At 48.7% G+C, this 18,727-nt stretch overlaps 1 protein-coding gene across 2 annotated transcripts in view; it reads right to left on the minus strand.

The window, feature by feature from the left end:
- Positions 1–13,556, minus strand: part of ACKR3 (atypical chemokine receptor 3) — a 33,703-nt gene extending 20,147 nt beyond the window's left edge. The window contains exons 1-2 of one of the 2 annotated variants that reach the window (XR_004358048.1): positions 13,470–13,556; positions 1,079–1,211 (exon numbers count right to left, since the gene is read on the minus strand). The gene's annotated coding sequence lies outside the window, so the exon portion shown is untranslated. The remainder of the gene's footprint in view (positions 1–1,078; positions 1,212–13,469) is intronic. The other variant, XM_032693391.1, reaches the window with a different exon arrangement.
- Positions 13,557–18,727: the final 5,171 nt, after the last annotated feature.

The following is an 18,727-nucleotide window of genomic DNA, read 5'->3' on the forward strand; positions in this document are numbered from 1 at the left end:
TGATTGCCCAGGAGTTCAGGGCAGGTCAAGACGCCACAAACAATTCCTTTGCTCCAGAGATCAACGTGACGGGTATTTACTTCATGCCCTGAGCCATACAACCACTGTTAGTTCTGTGTCAGCTAATCTGAGCAGATGGGGGCACGCTGATGGAATCTCAGCCCCTCAGGATTGTTTTGTCAAAGGACCATCGTGCCCTGCCTCACCTACAAGGATTTGCTGGCATTCCATGAGCACGCCTGGAAGAGCACCGAGCTGGAAATCCCAACATGGAGCCAGAAATAAAGACTATTTCTCTGTCTATGTACTGAACAGCAATCTCTTGACCTTCCCACTAGAGAAAATTTTGCCTTTGTAAGATTTCAACCAGCATTTACATCCCCGTAACAAATCCACACAGAACAGGGCAATGAGCCAGATTAGGTGGCTGTGAGAGTTTTTGAGGTCAGTGAAGTCAACAGAGTAAATTTCGTGTTGGGTTTCTTTCAAATAATGTACAACAAAGCCACTTATTTACTCAAAAAGTATCTGGGATGACATAACCCTGCTCACACCAGCAAGAGTCAACTGAGGCTTTTCACCCCTTGCATACGTTTGGCCATTGAAGTCTTCTCTGAGTTACACCTGAAACTTCACACTTTGGGACAGCTGCTTTTGGAATCCTTTAGGATCTGAGGTTACCAGCTAAACATCAAACAGTCTACCAAGGACTTAGACAGAAAGTGGGTAAAACAACACTCTTGAGAGTCAAAATGTGGCTCTGCTGAAGATAACATAAATTGTGTTTGGCCGAGACATCCAAGGTTAGACCTGGACAAAGCCACTCTTAGAACCAACAGTAAAACTGTGTAGTTCTAAAATACAACTGATTGCATCCACAGAGAATGACACTGCATAATAAAACCCAAGCTAAGAGAGTCCCACCACCAGCAGTACTTAGCAAAGACAGTCCAGTGCACAAAGTCCCCAGTGGGGACCCCCGGGAGAGGATTCAAGAAGCAAACTGACCATGTTTATAACTTGTCAGGAGCTTGTAACTTGCCACATAGGTTCAGGAAACTCTCATCCTTATTCCTACCTTCCTTTTCTCCTTCCTGCAGATAATACAAGGGTTTTCAAGTAAGCCTGGTACATGTCAATGCCATCTCTAAGGATCCTCGTTCCTGGATGGATCCTCATTCCTGGATATTCACAAATGTTTCATTGTACAGCTGAAAAACAGGAGAAGAAATAAATTACAAAGCATCATGAGCAAACATGCCCTCCCATGAGGCACTTAAAGTACTTATAGGAATAATTTACAAATGCATTACAAAATCCCTTGTTCTTTAAAGTGATGCTGATGCTGCAGAAAATTATAAATCAATACTGCAGAGGGCTTTCAAAACTGCTGTTACTTGGGGTTTATGAGCGGGCTATGATGTCCAGGTTAAACGTGAGGGCTGCATGCCTACAAACCAGCTACGTTCTTCCCTTCTGTGGGCTTTAGGCTGTCAAATCAAATGCAGAAATAGCTTCAAAAAGGGTTCAGAAAATGTAGGCTCACCCCAAGAACCTGACAAATTGTGCCTGCCCTGACAGACACAAAGCCATCTGAACTACTGAGGAGCAGCAAAGCTTTAACACATGGAGAGTCACAGGCTTCTGGTGACACGGAGCTGTTGGCAGCTGCCCAACTCATTATGCCCTGCCATCCTTTGAAGGCTACAAATCAATACCCCACACGCTGCTACAAGCTGAGCCCACGGGTCGGGACGTTCTCTCACCCCCTCAGTGCAGGGTAACACATTGCTTGATCCTGCTATGGGGAGTGAAGAGGGGAGCGAGGAACAGAACACTTCCAGCTTGCTGCTGCAGATCTGGGGAGCATCAGGGAGCCTGGACTGTGGTCCCTCTGGGCAGGCACAGATGCTGCTGGTGGGTATTTGCCATGGCCCTGCGTGGCCAGGCTGACACCATTAGCCCAGTGTCAAAGGGTGACTCCTACAAACACTGCCTCCACTCAAAGCCAACAATAACTGCAACAGGAGCAACCCTTCAGCAGGAGAATACCATCACAAGGTGCATCTTTGAGGAAGCGGTTTAATATTGATCAACCCCGGGAACCTGGGTTTGCAAGGGATGAAAAAAGGCTTTAAGCCCATACGACAGGATCACTGTTGTCCCAGCCTTTGGATGTCTTTGTTGCCCTATCAAGACACTCCAGCGACCCGCTGGGCTCGTCCCCCTCAATGCCGAAGGCTGGCTCCAGCCGCTTTTCATCGCTGTCTAAGAAATTATCACAGGAGACTTCATGCAATTAGGCCTCAAAAATGGGGATGTCAGTCCTCCAGGGGGACTAAGCCTGCCTCATGAAAGTGACTCCAGCCTTTGCTTTTGCTGCACAAGGTGTTTTTTTTACCCTGAGGATTTATATCAAAGCGAGACACTAGTCAAGACGCGGCGAGCCACTGTAGTTTGTACCTCTTTGTAGCTTATCAAGGTGAATGTCAGCAGAAAAAAAAACCTCAGAGGTGACCAGGCACAGAGATGGCCATCTAAAGTTTCATACTTTGGTACAAGAAAAATAAAAACCCCACCCCTGTGTTTTTAGTAAAAGCAAACCTGGTCTGTCTCAGCGACAGGACTCCATTTAGGAATCGGCAACGGGAGCATAATGAGCTGCACAAAACCAGCCACGTCGTTCCTCCCATGGACCAAAACCTCTCTCAGGATCCACTGCCTGTCTGAAACAGCCTGGCTGAGCACAGCCCATTCCAAGGCCAAAACACAGCGCATCCCAGGCCACAGGACTGTCCAGCCCCTTTTTCCAGTTCCCTCGTGGACCTGGGAGAGGATTCGTTCCTGAGGTGATGTGTCTCAGGGTGGCTCCAGCATCCTATGGGACTCCAGGTACATGCTCCAGCTGCTGATCCTGCTCATAAGAAATAACAGGGGCAGGATGTATAGGGATAATATTTGCACTGAATGTATGTTTTGCAAGAGCGTGCTTCAGGCCCAGCTGTGTAAGCAGAGCGGGTAAGGAGAGGGGTCTCTGGTGAAGCCCAGCTCTGCAGCAAGGGAGCTGGAGGAGGTCAGCTCAGGAACCTGGATGGAGGATGAGGGCAATTCAAGGTTCTGGATAACACACTCATTTTTCCTGCTCCTTCCATTCCTGACTCTGCCTGATCTCTGCAATCTCTCAGCTTGGGGTACCCCCAAAATGAAAAGCCTGCAGTGTTATGTCTGCTTTAAATAACGCCTACTGAACTCAGGCTGCTGCATCCGGCATGTTCAGCTCACCTGGACAGGAACCAGTGCCCCAGCAGGACGTGCCATCGGAATTGGGATGATGCTCCCATTCCAGCAGCCACCTCTTACCCAGCCCATGAGGGAATCCCAAGGCTGACAAGAATAAGGAGGGGAGACAGGAGTTGTTACTTCGCCACACCCCTCAGCACCTTCCTCTGAAAAGTTTAAGACTTCTTACATGGCCAAAACACCTCTTGCAAGACGAATTTAGAGATGGAGAAGAATTAAAACTTTCAAACATTGCAGCTGACACACCCACTGGATAGATACAAGGCATTCCTAAAAAAAGAAAGCACCCAAAAGGGAAACATTTCCATCTGGAGAAAAAAACCTACATGTCGCCTTTTGGCTGAGCTGGACCCCTACAAAATATATTTTCACAGGCATTGCAGAAAAGGTGGTCCAATCCTTCCCTTTTCCTCCTGGATATAACACTTACTCCAAACTGAAAACAAAGAAAAGCTGGGAATCCTTCAGCTGGAATGACTGCAGGGTTTCACTGCAGAGGTTTTATCCAAAACACTCCCTAAACATCTTTACTCAGCAAAAGAGGGCTGAGCTTGTAACTTCTCATTGTGCTCTATGTTTTTATTGCATCTCTGAAATGAAGACACCATAAAATGAGTTGGTCTTAATCCCTTTCTTCCCTAACTGTGTGTTCAGGGGAAATAAGAGGATGAAATAAAATAAAAAAAAAAAAAGCACAGATCAAACTCATATTTAGCTTTATGCAGGAGTAAAGCTCTTCCTTGCTGGACATTTTGACCCAGATATCTCCTCACTATGGCTGATCCAATCTACAAAATTTCCTTTCATTTTCAATCTGGATATGAAATGCCAGTGATACGGGGGACAGAAACATTTGTAAGGTGTCCATCTTTTCTGGCCCTCACCAACACACAGGAGCTGTCATAAAACAATAAAGAAAATGAGAAAATGATTCTTGGTTGAACTACAATGAAGCTGTAGCTCTCCCTTCACTCTTCCAGAGCTTTGTTACACAGATTTGATTGGATGAACTCAGTTATACAGCACACTGGAGATAAACTGGTGGATTAGCTTTGCTTGTCCTCAAGCCTGTCATGTCAGGCTGGTTTGGCCTGGCATAGAAGGTGAGGAGAAGGTGTGATATTTAATGTTATTTATTTAGCAATGGGCCTCATTATTCCAGGAGGGGAAGATGGCTGCAGAGAGGGAAGCTGAGGGCAGAGGTCCTCACAACCACCACCCCGGCATCTGGATACAATTCCCTGCACAGAGCTCATTTGCTGGTGTAGTTTTCCAAAGCTCACAGAAGTCTTATGGGCATTTTGAATGCTGGGAGGGGCAGGGAGATGTCAATATCTTGGCTGGGGTGGGTTTTTTAACTCCTTGCTGGGCTAACTCTTGGCTTTATTATTTCCAGTTCTAATTAATATAATACCAGGACCAGAACACTGCAGAAGGGTGTGACAGAGCCAAACTGGCCTGTGCAAGTAGAGAGCAATTGCTTTCCTCTTCCAAAAATGGGGCATCCACCCTAATACAGTATCAAGTGCCAGAGGGACAGATTGTTACAGCTGCTATTGACCTCTCTCATCCTGAGATCCTTGGGAGCTAATCCCCTCTGGACAGGAGGGAGAGCCTTCCAGTACTCATCTGGCACTGGACAAAAATCAAAGGCAAGTCCAAAAGCTTCACCTGATTTCAGAAGGGGGCAATTATCTGCTAATGATGGTGCCTGCAAGGCACGTGGTCACACTGAGCTGGATGCAAAGCTTGGAAAGCACAGCAGTGCCACCTCCCCTTGAAACTTCAGTACTCTGTTAATAAACTGGAGACACTGGTTATAAGAGGGTCCACCAGACCCTCCTCAGCTGACTAGAACCAACACACAGAAGTCTTTCAAAAAGACAAAATTGCACAAGTGTCCCATTGCAAACCAAGCTTTTTGGAGGCTTCCAGCACCACTCGATAAAGCAACACATTTCCAGAAAATGAAAAACCAAATGAGCAAAGTCAAACCCGAGGCTTTGTTTGCTTTAGAGCAAAGGAACCAGCCCCCAGAACTGAAACCTTATCCTGTGACTCCAACAGGATGAATTCCTGTCTCTGCCTTGCTCCTAGACTTTCTTCCACCCAGGCTGGCCTCTGGAGGGTCCTCCTCTGGCCACATGAAAGGCTTTTCACACCCCTCTATGGCACCAGCCTTTACTAGAGCCTAGAAGTCAGACTGACTGTTAGATCCCTTCCTGCTAGATCTGAGCTCAGGCTGGTCAGCCTTAAGTTTCCAACACAGAGCCCAAATGTACCGTGAAAAAACCTGGAAACAGAGGCACTTAGGGTTTTAATAAATGGAGATTTGCCTAATTTGAAGCTCAACATCAGATTTCTGCTGTATCTAAAGTAAATACCACTCACCCATTAATGGAGAAAACGTGGGATTTTTTCATAAAAATAAACACACATGAAAATTAAAAGCCACAGCCTGTAGCTTTCTAAGGACTGCTTTGAATAAATTGCACATCTATCAGGCATGGAAATGCATTGGATTGGGAAAAAAAAAAAAAAAAAAAAAAGAGTGTTCCAGAGCTAAGCAGCCTTTTTTCTCCAGTTTTATAGAAATGATGCCGAGTTCAGACTGCCCAAGGTGAGACATCAGGGATGTTCCTATAGCTTGGCACAGTGCAGATCCCTGTGCCAAGTGAGCTCCCACCTCCCCACTGCTGGGGCACGTGGAAGTGGCTGAACCAGAGAGACCAAGCAGAGTGTGGGGAGCAAGCTGGAAAAGGTGATGGAAATTTAAAAAATGAAAGAGAAAAAAGAACAATCAAAGCTTCCTGATGGGTTTCCCAGCTGATATCAAATACCAGCACCAGCTGGTTGCTGGTGGATATAACCCACACAAAGAGCAGAGCTCTGGTTTCTGTCAGTCACAGCAAGAGGGAGTGGGCTGAGCCCCACGTAAGGGCTGAAGCTGGATTTGGGGAAAACATTCCCAAAGCAAGCTGACTCTTCTTTCCACACACCAGTGAGGGACACCTGCTTATCACCAGCACTTCTGTGCCGGGCAAGGATGGCACGTGATGGCCCAGGGTGCCAGGGGCTGGTGCCCACAGAGAGGGAGCAGACACTCCAGTGTCTCTGACAGCAGCAAGTTATACAAATCCCCACAGATTGCACCCATTTACATGTTTTAACCTCATTCCTCCCACTGCATTCTCCTTCCCAGACTTCCCCACCATCCACAGCAGCACTTCCCACAGCTCCCATCTCCGTGACCTCTCTGTTGTCCCGCTCCCCCACCTCCCTACATGAACGTCACCTGCAAAACCCAACTCCAGCCGGATCTCCCTGACCTGTGCACCACACAGAAATTCCTCCTGCCAACATCAGACATGCTTCAATTAGCAAGGAAATGAAAACAAGCCATGGGAAAGCAGCGGGCTGGGGGAAAGGTGGAGATGGAATGCTAAGCAATCATGTCAAGTCACGGCTGGCCACATCCCATTAGCCAAGTTTGAGGGCTCCTTGTGTCAAAACAGCATCTCTGTAGCCAAGGAAAGATCCTGCATGCCCAATCCTGCAGCACTTTGGACTCTTCTGTGGGCCACAGACTCCTTCAAGGCCTTGGCAGTCGGTGGCTACACATCCCATAGCTCCACAGCTTTATACCAGGAGAACCCAGAAACCACCAAAGGCTCAGCCCTGCAAAACCACCACTGTCAAAGATGCTTTCCAAGGTCACTGTGCAGCTGGGAGAAAGGAGTTTGGAAAAGAATTAATGAATTTCATTTGGTATTAAAAGTTTGAAAAGTTCTGATAATAGCCATGGAAACTCCTGAAAAAAACCACACCAACAGGGAAACAATCCACCACTGCTGTTTCCAAAACAAGCTTGTTTTCCCCTTTGCTAGTTCTAACACAAACACCAGGGAAGATTCCCAGCACTGATACAAGCAACTCTCTTACCCACCTCATAAAAAGGGCGGAAAGTGGGATAATATGTTCATTTTCTTTCCTTCCAATATCTCCTCAGCCTCCTTTTGGCCTTGAGCATCCCAGGAGATGGTGCAGAGGTGAAGACAACACCAATAACACCCTCTTAAGGTTGAGCAAATTCAAGCATTCAACAGTTTCTGTGATTTACCAAAGCAGAACCATAACCTCAACTTCTCTGCATGTGGAAGACTGTCTCCCAAATTTATCTCACCAGTTCAAAACACGACTCTGTGGGAGGCAGGGGGGAACGGTCATTGAATATATGTATTTATATTTCCTAGTCCAAGGAGGTATAAAACTATTTCCAATACTCATTATGCCCTTTTCATTAATGTATTTTTTAATGCTGTGATGTGGTTTAGTGGTTTTTTCATTGTTAATGCTCTTAAAAGCCCATCTCCTCCAAGTATCCCTTTAAAAGAACACGAGCTGCAAGAGCAGCAACCACAACAACACACGGGTTGGGCTGCAACAGCAACTCTGCAGTGGTCCAAAAACAAAAATAAAAATCAGTCCTTGGCTCTTGGTAGGTTAATTAACTGAGAAATGAGGAGGACTTTCTTCCCAGGACAGACTGCTTGCTCCTCACCACATAAAAGGGTCTCTCATGCAGGGGAACTCTTATCAGTTGTTCCTAAGCTCTCCAGATCTGATCACGCTCTAGTCTTCAACAGGATATGGAAAGAAATAAAGTTATATGGAAAGAAATTAAGTGACTACCTTTAAAATAGCTCCACAGATTATGACCCTGGGAGAAGACACTCAAGAAACATTAAAGATCAGATTTAAATCCAACGCCTGTAATGAAATGTGTACTTACAGATGTAACTCCCTCCTTAACAGGCTGGACCAAATTCAACCCTGCTCCAAACCACCCGGAGATGGACCTGGCCCAGCCATGGCTCTCATCTCCAGTCTTAATGAAAGCTTGTCCATGATTTGAACCCAGCAACAATTAACCTTGACAGGGGGAGATAAGATTCAAGTTTCAAAGCACAGAGAGTTTACTGGGGTTTTGTGCTCTTTCATGAGGCTCTGATTATTATTTTAATGCAGTTGTTTGTGGTTTAGTTTCCTTTTTTTCCCCCCCTTCCCTTAATGGTAACATTGAAAAGATAAAAGTTTATGCACTCATGGCAGGAGCCAAAGGATGGCCGAAATCCAACCTACCTCCACCCCACTGCACTCATCGGATATGCTTCCAGACAAGGGGGAATCAGACTAAGAGATGCTGTGGATAGTTCAGGACTGACTGGCCTCAGACATTTTGGAAAAGGGAAAAGAACTCATTAGACTCACAGGAAAGCCAAGACTGGTTATGAGAGCACTCTTTTAGGAGACTACAATAAGAAGCCAACAGATCTCTCCCCACTTCCCAGCAGGAAGCCTGCAGTCATCCCTAACAGTGCTGATAGACCTCCGTGCTTGGCGAGGCTCCCACCCAACCATCTGGAGCTCATCCACCGAGGTGCAGCTCTGAGGAAGGAGACAGAGCCTGGCAAAGGTGTTCAGAGAGCAGCTGGGGAGAGGGGTTTGGCTCCCGAGCTTCGGCACAGCTTCACTTGACAGCAGATGAGGGCACATCTCCTCTGAGGATGGAGCAGCTCTGATGGCACCGCAGTCCTGAGCGAACTGGGATAACCAGCAGCCCCTGCTGACAGCAGCACGTGGCTGGAAACTCTCCCCAGAGGTCAAGCCAGCAGCTGGGTCGTGCTCCTGCTGCACTTGTGTTGGTACCAGAGCTGGTTACACCCTGCTCACCTCGTGTCTCTGGGACCCATGGAGCCACAGCAGCTCCTGCACCGCAGAGTGGGACCTGCGTCCCTTCTGCTCTCACCAGCTGGGGTTTTCAGGGGGCTGATGCCTTCAGCACAGCTCCACCCACTGAGGGCCAGCAGTTTGCTTGGCACCTCTGATGCTGCTTTGAAGGCAGCAGCATATTCCCCCTCCTCGAGGGCTGTTAATGAGAGCCTGTTTCTCTGGTGAGGTGGAAGTACGGCTCTGAAGCCTCTGCCAGAGCTTTCCCAGACAATGCAGCCACAGGCGGTCTTTAAATAAGAGGAAAGAATCAAAGGTGGGGAGTGACCTGGTCAAATCAGCTGGGGAAGATGTAGGGGGAAGGTGGGAGAGAGCAGACACACATTGCAGTTTTCTTCCCATGTCCATTGGGCAGCAAAGAACAGTGGCATGAGAGTCCACAGGTGCTCTCAATATTGGCAAATATCACATAGAAGGGTTTGCCACCTACACTGGCAGAAAATGTACCATCAGCATAAGAGAAATGCAAATTACAGTGTAGTATAATGCATAGATATATGGAATTTATTTATTTATAGCCTCTCCCAACACATGCACACATGCTTGTGTACCCACAATATTTTCTTGGCTGCACTTACCCCTGCTTTGCATTCAGACTGCATGCACTGAAACCAGTCATTAAGTTGAACACGTGGACTTCCCTTCTCTTATCCTAAATCTAACTTAGAGGACACCTTGCTCCAGGTGAGGGGAGCAGGGAAAAGAAAAAAGCAGAAGAATGACAAAGGGACAAATTTTTTGCCATGAAGCCACCACTGGATCACGTAACTGCCACCCATTGCAGCAATGAAAAGACAGCCCAGGCTGAGCTGTTCCTCTCCAAAACACACCTCCATGTTAAGATGAAGCTGCCACATCCTCCCTTCCAGCCCACTCCCCTGCCTCTTCCCCACAGAAGCCCTCAGAGATGCAACTCACTCATCTTCAAAAGTGAGGCTCGCGGCAGCTCCTCAGGGCTCATTCCAATATTTCCAGGTATTTGTTGGCATGCTGTAAGCACACTCAGTTCCCTCCTTAAACCTCCTGCAGCTCTCTGCCCTCACACTAGGAGTGACCTCTTACTATTAGATTACCACATTCAGCCAGAAACTAGGAAGCTCTTTTTCCAAGGGGTGTTTTGAGCCCAGGATTGGCACACAGCTTTTAAAGCTTGTTGCTCTCACTGAGATCACCAGCCAGTTAAAGCACAGCCTGTTTTCTACAGAGCAATCCCACAAGGATTTGCCACTACGATTTAAATCAGCTGGCAGAGGAGACTGGAGGGTGGGGGTGGTGAGGAGGGCAAGACCCAGAGATGCACTTGGCCAAGCCCTGCAGAAAAGATGCACCTGCAGGCAGAACTCAGGCTCCTCCCAGAGCCTGAAATGGCACCAAACCCACAGCTGAACCGTGTCTTCTTTCAGATTTTCAGCCACTAGAGCAAGGGACAAAGGCACAAGGGCACAGCCATACTCTGCAGCCTGACCTGCCCCAGATTTTTGAACTACCTTGGAAAGCTACTGCAAGGGCTTGAGGGGAAAAAAATGCTCCCAATAACACAGAAATCCAGGTTTCAATATTGTGTGTATCATGGTCTGGCTCACTGCAGGTCACCAACCTCGTATAAAACCTGGTTTGAGGGGAAAAGTCTTTCTAGTAGCCCAGGAGTCTCTAAAAAGGGGAAAAAATGCAGCATCACACCCCCAGAAAAACAAGACACGCTGGCAATGACTGCACACAGCTCCCAAGCCACAAACGAGCCATGGGCAGTCTTGATTTTTAACAAGAAATCACTAATGGTGTATTATAAACTTAAAGAACAGCTCCTGGGGCCAAACCACCAAACCAGGACTCCTTCAATATCACACAGCTTGTGAAACGTTGCAGAGCAGCGCTCTGAGCTGCTGCTGAGCAGGGGATGGTTCAGCCTTTGCCACATCCTTCCCTGTACAGCTTTAAAGTGCCATCCAAGCACAGCATTTTTCCTGCTGCTTGATGATTTCAGATCCTTGACCTGGGAATGGTATCACATCTGCTACCCATTATCAGGGAGGGAGAAAGGCTCTCCCCTCCTCGCTTCCCCTGCGTGTAGCTCGCACAGTGTTGTGTCTGTGAGAGCTGAAAGCAGTCAGGCTGTAATTCAAACAAATCAGATCTAATCACCCTTATCAGAAGGCTGATAAAATCAGCAAAACTGAGAGGCTACAAAAACACAAGGCAAAGAGGTATTTCATGATGGGCATGGAAAACCAACACCTCTGAAGAGCTGTTTTCCCCACAGAGACATCAGATCACAGAGGGGCACTGCTGAAGAGCCTTTTGCAGACCTAGAAAATGTTACTTCCCAAACTCTGATGCTGGAGAGGGCTGTGAGGCACAGAGGGCTGCATTCCAGAATCCCCCCTAGCTCCCAAATTTTGGACAAAGCAGTCACAAAACCACTACAGGTGGACTAACACCATCTCAGCCAGATGTTTAATGGGTGCAATGATGTCCAAACAAAACACAGAGACAGGTCCAGGTGCTGTGGAGGGGACCACGAGTCTTACTTTGCTACCAGAGCTCCCAAGCCCAGAGCTGGACACTGGCACAGGCACACAGCTGGAGAGGAAGGTTTTCTGAGTCCAGGACCCACTTTTAGAGGACAATGCAGCTCTGGTGGGGCCCTAATGTCAATCCTCCATCTGCACGTAGCAATATCCTGCAGCTGGCTCCCCTTTGCCTGGTCAGCTCCCAGTCCCAAATTCACCAGCTCCGTGGCACTGCACCATAACAGGAACAGTCCTTGGCAGGGTTCCTGCCTGGGGCTGCCTGTACTTTGTGAACCAGGCTTGCAATCACATTTTTCTGGTTAAGATCACCTCCAGAGGAACCACCTGGAGTCCTTGGCCAGCTAAAGGAGAACCTCTGCCCTCATGTGACTCACTTTCCCATGGCAGAGGAGCACGGGAAGCACTTAGGAGAGGAGCATTTCGCAGGATGAGCGGACACGGGTGCGCAGACAGACAGGGAACTTCCTGACACACACCCTGGGACTGTCTGCTGGCCACGAGGGCCGAGCCCTGACCTCCCTCCAGCCAGCCTGACACAAAACAAAGCTGCACTTACCCACTGGCAGTGAATGTCACGCAGTGACGGAAAAATAGGGGTTGGAAGAGACCTCGGGAGGTCACCTAGTCCAGCTCTGCGCCCCGTTGGAAGAGTCAGCGCTGCATTGTCCCCGTCAGGCACACATCTAACCTGCTCTGAAAGGCCTCTGGTAATAAAAGCAACATATTCGAGGCTTTTGCTATTTATATCATGATTTGGAGCAGTGCTTGAAGAATGGAGGGCACAGAGGGGAATTGCTGCATAATAGCTGGGAATTGCTGCATAATAGCTGAACACTGCATTACTGAAATGCTGCAGGACCCAGGGGAAGCTACTGAATAGATAAGGATATCTCAGTGCAAAATGTAAGGGCAGGACCACCAGCAAGGTAACAAGGGCACATTGGAGGGCCCCAATCGGGCTGGCCAGGCCACCTTGCAGGGTTGTGACATCCGGCAGAGCCAGTGGGGACTGACAGGCTGCCCAGGGAGGGCATGGAGTCTCCCCCTCTGGAGACATTCCAAACCCACCCGGACACGCTCCTGCATCACCTGCTCCAGGTGACCCTGCCTGGGCAGGAGGGTTGGACTGAACCATCTCCAGAGGTCCCTTCCAACCCCAGCAATTCTAGGATTCTGGGATTCAGTGCCCCTCCTGCAACGTGGAGGCACGGACCTCAGCACTGCCTCCCACAGAAGCTGGCCTGACATCCTTCACGAGGATTAAAAAAGCAGGCAAATAAAAAAATAAAGTCATGTTCTCAGCTGCATGGGAGAGGGTGTCTCGGCAGGAGGAGGCTCTGGGCATGTTTACCCAAACACGCAGACTTTTAAAAAGAACAGTGGAAACGCTTAGCACAAAATCCCATTAGCAAATAACGGGATTTCTGGGAGCACCATCTGTGCACCACATTGAACACTCGCCCCGGAGCACGGAGACTAAAGCACGTTGCATATGGAAACCCAGACAAAAGAATATACAATAATACACAAAGGCAGGGAGAGCACATATAGGATGGGGAAGAAGCCAGAAGAGACTTTTTCCTCCCCATCCTCACAATACCCAAAATCCCATTCCCTTCACAGCCTTCCCACGATGGCTCCTGAGGCATCTCACGTCCCTTCTGTGCCCACTGTGAGGCCCCATCATGTTGCCACAGAAGGGGAAAAGCAGCTTTGACATGAATGAGAATCAGCTGACAAACCAAAGCTGTTCAGTGTGAGGTGACACACAGGGTTAGTCTTGGAAATAGTTTTTTCCCCCTCGGGTGTTTTCCAGGGAGGTCTCCCAGATTTCTAAGCCTTTCCTACCTGGAAAAGGCTCTGTCTCATCTGTGAGGTTCTTCAGCTCCACCACAGCACAAAGGGCCCTGGGAAAAGCCCAGAAGTGAGCACACTAGGGTAACTCTGAAACAAAGCCAGAGAGGATTTGGTAGGAGTGGGTTCTGGAGAGCAAAACAAACCCAACTTCACAAACTGGCAACTTGAAGGAGCCCTCTCCAGTGATTCTCAAGCACCCCTTCTCCTTCATGCTTCCAAACATCCCCATCTTTGTCCACTCTCCCAAGGGCTCTTCAGCAGCATCCTCCAAAACAGCTATTACAGCAATTACTGCAATTAATTGATTTGCATATCCCCAAAGCCCCATCATTAGTGCAACACAGCCAAGCGTGTTAGTGTTTAATAATATCAATCAACAATTATTCATAACATCCCGCCCTGGCAGACCTAAATATAGAGACAAGCATTCATGCGAAAACAAAAAGGAGGGGGAAAAAAACCCCAGCAGCTAAACAAAAGAATTAATTTAGAACAGAATTAGGATCATAGAAACAAGACAGACAAGAGACAAGGTCAGATGTCTCACTCCCAGCTCATGTGTGACTCTCCCAACCTGCCTGCTCTCAGTTACCGAGCGAGCTGCAACTAAATAAAGTGATTTTCTCCTTGTAGTAAACAGCCAGAGAGCTGCAAGGAGCACATACGAGGGGGTGTAGAGGAACAAGAGACGACTTTCACAGTCTGCTGGCCCTGGTTCAGAACAGCACTTCAGCTACAGCTCGAGAGGGTCCCCATTCAGGACAACACTTAAGCACATGCTGAAATTTGAGTACGTGCTTAAGTCCTGCTCCTCCTCGGGCCAGGCGCTAGGAAAAGGGAAAGGCTGCTATCCAGTTTTCCAGGCTTTTAGAAACACAAGCTCTACCTCTCAGGGACCGTATGCTCTTAACCAACCTCTGGATTTGGAGCCAAGGCCTGTTTGCTCCACACGTGAGCCCTTCAGGACCCCCAATGGCCCCTTCGTGCTGGAGGTGCCACCACACACCAGGAGGGAGGCACGACCAGCTCAGCCTGGTCTCCATCACCTCCTTCAGCAGCAGGAGGAGGTCTTTGCAAGAGCCCAGTGCCAGATTACATTAACGTAATTAACAGATATGTTAACGTGCATGCTGATCAAGCAAAGAACAGCACCTTGCTCTGAAACAGCCGCCAAGAAAACTCAGGCATTCGGCTGCTCGGACGGTGTCAGCTGATGGAGTACAGCAGGCACCAAAGGCAACTAGTTTTTTTACACTTCTGGAGGAACTGGCAAGACCATGGTGGTACAAAGCCACAGCCTTGCTGCAAGTCACAGCTTGTCACCAAGCTCTGACAATATCCTATTTATAAAAGGAATTAGGCCAGGAGGGGTTCAGTAGGTGCTTCCCACTCTCACGGATGCAGCCAGATAGCTGGTGGGGCAATGATGTCTCCAGCCTTCATCACTCACTACATCCTGACCATCCAGCAGGCTGTGGCTTCAAAGCCATCTTAACCTTCCTCCATCCTCACCCAGTGCATCCCGAGGTCCCTCAGACAGCTCCAGCACAACTGTGGGGCAGAAACAGTCCAGATATCACAGAGGGCGGCGGAAGGACGGACCGGCCACCAGGAGAAATGTGGGCATGGGGAAGGAGCAGCTCTCCCCTTGCTTCTCACCCTCTGGCACTGAGACAAGGGTCTCCAGAGCACACTTCCCTCTGCTTTGGCTCTGCCAACCCATCCCACAGACAGATCCCAACACTGTAAATCACACCAGCATGAGCAGAGGACACCCCCCTTCCCAGCTCCACGCCCAGCGCTCCTGCTAAAACTACTGACTGCAGACTAAACAAAGGCTTTTTTACCCTGCCCACAATCTGGACTCCTAACTGGAGACTCATCCAACATGGAATCTATTCCCATTCCTTTCACACCCCTCCCTGCTCCACTGGTGCCAATGCTGGGGGAAATATTGTGCCTTGACAGTAGGAAGGAGTAAAATGCAATGTCTCTCCAGCAGCATTCTAAGTAGAAAAAGAAATAAGATTTTAAATCCCCCTCGCCTTTTGTTGGCTTCCAGCTTCCCCCACCACTCTGTAGCCACACACGACGTGCCGGGAGGGGTGCCCAAAGCAGGAGCAGGAAGCAAGGAAACTACAATTGCAGTAAACCACTTCAAAAAGGCTTTGCATTTGCTCAGAATTGCTTGAAAGGAAACTTGCTGCTCACGGATGTTCGTCCTTCATCTTTCACATGTTTTAAAAGAAGTATTAGTCTGATTGTCTGGGTTTTTCTTGGGAAAAAAAGAGTTTCTGGAAGTCAGGGTCCAAAAGCAAAACATAAATAGGAAATATAAATGCTTCCTTAAAGCCGTATTTGGGTTGTTTGTGAAAATCCCCAGCAGCTTTCACTGCCTCCCAACAGCAACTGAGAGACTTCAGGGGAAAAGTAAGACATGAGTGGCCACAGCGCTATTTTCCAGAATAATGTGGAAGGGGAAATCCAAAACAACTAAGTGCACAACACTGAAGACCTCAGAGAGAAGTTTGCCTGGGGCAAACATCTCCTAACTGCTGTAATTACCGTGAAAGGTCATCAAGGACACCTCCCCGTGCATGCTAGAAAAATTCATGCAAGCATTTCGGGTGGTTAGGGCAGCTTTTTCGGCAAATGTAACAAAGTTCTGACATGGAGCCATACGAGGTGACATCAGCAAACAGGCATTTTCCTCAGAAAGCGCACGCAGAAGAAAGCTGAGGACATTCAGCACCTTCCAACTCCCGCTCTCCCGCTTTTAACCACGGCCATTAAAAAGTTCAAACCGGCCAAAACACGGGGTGAAAAGCAAAGGCTGCACACGCAGGACTTCGCAGTGACAACAGCGAGTACAAAAGAGCTCAGTCTGCGAACGTAATTGGATTTAAGAGCCAAATTTCTTCGGGCCCTGGCTGTGGAGAGGCTGTGGTGTCCCACCCCGGCCGGGCAGGTCCCCGTGATGGGGAGTTGGCAGCGCGGGGGCAGCGCGTGCTCCTGGCCCACGCGGGCACCCACACGAGCCAGCCCCTGCCCCGCCTGTCCGGGGGGAATCAAGGAAAGCCAGGTGCAAAGGGAATGTTCATCCTCCGTGCTTCCCTTCCCAGGATCCCACTCACGGGCCCAGGGCGGAGAGCAACGGGATAGATAAGCTGTGGGGGAGAGGGCCCTCCACAGCTTCATTGCCAGTTGGAGCAGCGTCCTCTCTCCTGGGACTGGAGTGCTGGAGGACACGTGGGATGCTCCGAACAAGAGTCCTTCCAATCCTACCCTGGGACTGGCCGCATCTGGTGGAGCTGGGAGAAGTCACAGCACATGCACGTCTGGCCAACTGGTTTTACCTGTCTTGGGCAAAATGATGATTTTGGGGCTGGACTGACTCCTTCCCGGTTCCAGAGCTCATGTTCAGAGGTGGGGGAGAAAGCCTTTGGCCCGTTAAGTGCCTTTGTACACTCACTGTTGGCACCTGGTGCTCTCAGCAGGGTAAGCACACAGTCTCAGGCTGGGAGGGAGCTTTGCAGACCATCTGCTCCAATCCCCTGCTCAAAGCAGCAGGAAATGAATCACTGCACATCTCCCCTGCTCTGCAGCCGAAGGCACAGGTGGGACACCTGTGAGGAGCAGGGAGGGACACAAGAGACCTCACCACAAGAATCTCTCCTGCTTTAAACACTGTGCAGAACAAGGACCTGTATGAGAAAAAGCTGCTAAAACACTCGTTGCCCTGACTGAGCACCTCAAGTCTGACCCCTCACTCCAGAGCCTGGGAGGGTCTGTTCTCCCAGACCGTCCTCCCCAAAAAGCAGTTTTAGCCCTCAAGAGCCAACCAAAGAAACACTCAGGTGCACAGAAAGCACATAACTGACCTTCATCTGCAGAAACAAGTGTACTGGATGCATTTTGGCCTGCGTTTTACCCTTTTCTTCCCAGACCCTGTGGCATTATTGTGCACCTCATAAAGCAGACCTGTCCCAGCAAGGGCCTACCAGCTTCAATTACCCCACGTAGCCAACCTGGGAAGAGCTGTACCTGCTGTCTCTAAGGTGTTACACCACCATACACTAGTGCCAAATAAAAAAAATGCTGCAAAGCCACTGTTTAACTGAGCAAATTCACCTGTTTTGCACTTTGATCTTGAGGCAGGAAGCAGAAAAACCCCCTGCTACCCTTCTCCAGCTCAGACAAAACCTTTCCCTGTGCTCACTCCCAGTGACAACCCCGCACCAGTTATGAGCTGTTCCTTCTCTGGCCTTTTTATTTCATTCCATCACACCAAAAGCAGAGACAGGCTTGGAAATTAAACTGCAGCCACCAGTTTCATTCATAAAGTTGGCTGCATAATGACAAAGTGAGCTATTGTTGTTATTTCTCACAGTTTACCACCTCTGAGCCAGGGAGTATTGTTTTTATTGCTATTGTGAGAACAAGAGCAGGGGGAAAAAATAATCTTAAGCTTCCCTTCCCCTCCCAATCAAATATAATAGAGAAAAAAAATCCCAACAGGGCGGATGTCAGATCCTTGAGGATTTTTTTTTTTGAGTTATCTACAGGAGCTCAGCCTGGTGCTGCAGGTTTCTTGAGTCTGAATTTTATCAATGGGCTGCACTGGGTCCATTTGAAAGGACAGCAGGTGTTCGAACAATGAACCCAGGCTGCCTCCACATCTGGGCTACAAAAGCCATCGCCATGTTTACAAGAAACAGGATAATCAAGAAAACATCCTGTCACAGGGCACCTAAAAAGCTACAGCCCCTTGTTATTCATTTTTCTCTCACACTGTGCTGCTTATTTATAGCACAAGAAGTTGAACCGGGAGGAGGAAAAAAATAAATGCGAAGTTTCTCACTCATTTCCACAGAGAAGTGACGCACGTGCAACGTGGAAGGCAGGCACTGGGCTCGGATTGTTCCTCCAGCTCGAGGTGGGATGGCATTAACCCCTGAGCTCTTGCTGTAATCAGGGAATTATCTGGGCATAGCTTCTTGGTTTTGCTTCGTTGATGCAACCGTGTCAGTTAAACCTGACTCATCCTGGGACACCCCAGAGGGAAACTGAGTCACCACAGACTGGAAATAACGTCCCCAGAGCCTGAGCACACAGACACGGGCAACTACAGGGGAGGGATCGGGGAAATGGCTCATCCATCTTATCCTTCATCATTTAAGGTTGCATCCTGAGGGGCAGCAGAGCACGAGAGGCTCTTCCAAAGCTTCGAGAGGACATAGAGGGTCTCC

The sequence above is a fragment of the Chiroxiphia lanceolata genome, chromosome 7, assembly GCF_009829145.1.
Source record: "Chiroxiphia lanceolata isolate bChiLan1 chromosome 7, bChiLan1.pri, whole genome shotgun sequence".
Classification (NCBI taxonomy): domain Eukaryota; kingdom Metazoa; phylum Chordata; class Aves; order Passeriformes; family Pipridae; genus Chiroxiphia; species Chiroxiphia lanceolata.